The sequence below is a fragment of the Papaver somniferum genome, chromosome 2 (genome assembly GCF_003573695.1).
Source record: "Papaver somniferum cultivar HN1 chromosome 2, ASM357369v1, whole genome shotgun sequence".
Classification (NCBI taxonomy): Eukaryota; Viridiplantae; Streptophyta; class Magnoliopsida; order Ranunculales; family Papaveraceae; genus Papaver; species Papaver somniferum.
In genome coordinates, this window is record NC_039359.1 from 200,034,513 (window position 1) to 200,036,672 (window position 2,160).

Here is a 2,160-nt window from a genome sequence, read left to right on the forward strand (position 1 = left end):
TTCATAAAGACTTGGAGCTAAAGATTAAAGCAAAAAGAACAGAAAAGAAGACAATTTTATTTTAGACAATTTTAGTTTAGGGTTTGTTTATTTTATTTAAAAAAAAAAATGTATTAGGGTTTATTATTTTTGTAATTTTTTATTTTTTGGACTTTTGGACTTTGGGACATTTTTTTTTATTACGGAAGGGTACTTTAAATATAAATGTTTGCAGAGAAGGAGGACAATTACGATATTGTCTCTGCACCTTGGGTTCGTACACTAGACATCGGAGTCAGTGGCCCGAGTCGACTACAACCGATTCATCCCCCGTCTGGAACGGGAGGTAAGATTCTAAACACTCGCGAATCCCCTGTCAGCGAGTTACTGGACTCCTTCGTATGCATATATGTTGAGGACTGAATACGGACATTTATTTTTCTAGTAAAGGGCAAGGCCTGGCCATACAAGATAAGGGTTCGGATTTCATCACCGTTCTCTTCTTGCCCGCTTTAGGAACACGTAACCTACGCGAACCTAAGCCTAAAATTTTGACTAGAACGAGACCGATAGGGTAACGAGCTTAACAGGAAAGTCATTCGAAAAATATTGGTTACTCTTTTAAGCATACTTCGAAGTTCTTGGTTTCTGTAAGTTGAATGCGTGACTGCGCCGCCTTGTAATACCGGTGAGGCCTTGGGTATCAAAGCTCCACCGAGCTTCCCTCGCCTCTATTCAACTTACGTAACTCGGATTGATTCCAGAGGGGTTTGCTTAAATTGTAACGAATTCCCGTTCGAAGGATTAGAAGCTGGTCTAGAAACAATCTAAGTGGAGCCATCATGCTTTTTGTTTGCTAGAAATCAATAGGTTTGATTTGGTTGAGTCGGCCTTGATCTGTGTTTGCTTACCCTTCCAATTTAGAAAATTCTATTGTATGCCTGAACGTAAAAGAGACGCACTAGGTAGATTTGTTAAAGAGAAACCTAGTAGTTCGAAGCGTCTCGATTACCTTAATCTAGAAAGTCCGGCTTTTGAAGAGTCTGTTTTTGAACGTTCTTTGACTGAGGAGAGAATCCTGTTGCTCCGATAGCGCCAAATGGCAACTTTGAAAGCTTTGTTGAATCCAACTAGGACTACCCGTCCTTCGTGTATTAAGTTAGCTGAAACAGGCACCCTATGAACTGAAACCTGGGACCTTACAGATGCTCCCAATCTTTTTAGGGAAAGAAAATGAAAACCCTTATTACCATGTTAGGGATTTTGAGGAAATTTGTAGTACTCTAAGAATTAGAGGCTTGATGATGATGCTTTGAAACTTAGGTTATTCCCATTTTCCCTGAAAGATAAGGCCAAGTCGTGGCTGTATAGTTTGGACTCCGAGTCAATTGAGACATATGAACAACTTACATCTGCCTTTTTCAATAAGTTTTCCCTAGGCACAAAACATCGTCTATTAGGACGCAAATATGCACATTTTCACAACAAGAGGGAGAATCTTTATATAGGTATTTGGAAAGGTTCAATGATTTATTATCCCAGTGTCCTCATCATGGTTTAGAAAAGGTTAGGCTAGTTCAGATCCTTTATGAGGGTTTAGATTATTCCACAACGACCATGGTTGAGTCTCTATGCACTGGTGGATTTGAAAACCAAACTGTTGATGCGGCGATGGAATTTTTTAATGAAATCGCCGAAAAAACCCAGCAATGGGAAAATAGTAGGGCACCCCAGAAAACAATTTTTTAAGTAGAGGAAACGTTAATAGGGTAGAAGGAGGCTATGAATCAGATGCCAAAATTGTGCTATAGCAAAAAGGTTAGAAGCCTTAGAAGTGGGCCAGACTAGTGGTAGAGTGGAGCCTTTTTGGGAAGGCCAAATATTGAAGAGCAGGCCAATGCTCTTTATAATAACACTAGATTTGATAACCGTCAAAAGATTGACCCATATTCAGAAACCTATAATCCTGGTTGGAGAAACCATCCGAACCTTTCTGTGTCTAAGGGCCAAAGTCAAGGTCAGTTTAGTAATTCTAATGCTCCCCCAGGTTTTGGCTATACTAAGAATCCTTCAGGACTAGCTCAGTTTCAGAATCAGTCAGATAAGAAAATCCTAAGTTTAGAGGAATCTCTCGCCTTGTTAACTCAGCAAACTGCAAAATTCCAGTTATCCGTAGAACAA

The 2,160-nt window shown here is 39.7% G+C and overlaps 1 pseudogene; it reads right to left on the reverse strand.

Moving 5' to 3' along the window:
* Positions 1-1,438: 1,438 nt before the first annotated feature.
* On the reverse strand, positions 1,439-1,538 carry LOC113354716 (annotated as a pseudogene).
* Positions 1,539-2,160: the final 622 nt, after the last annotated feature.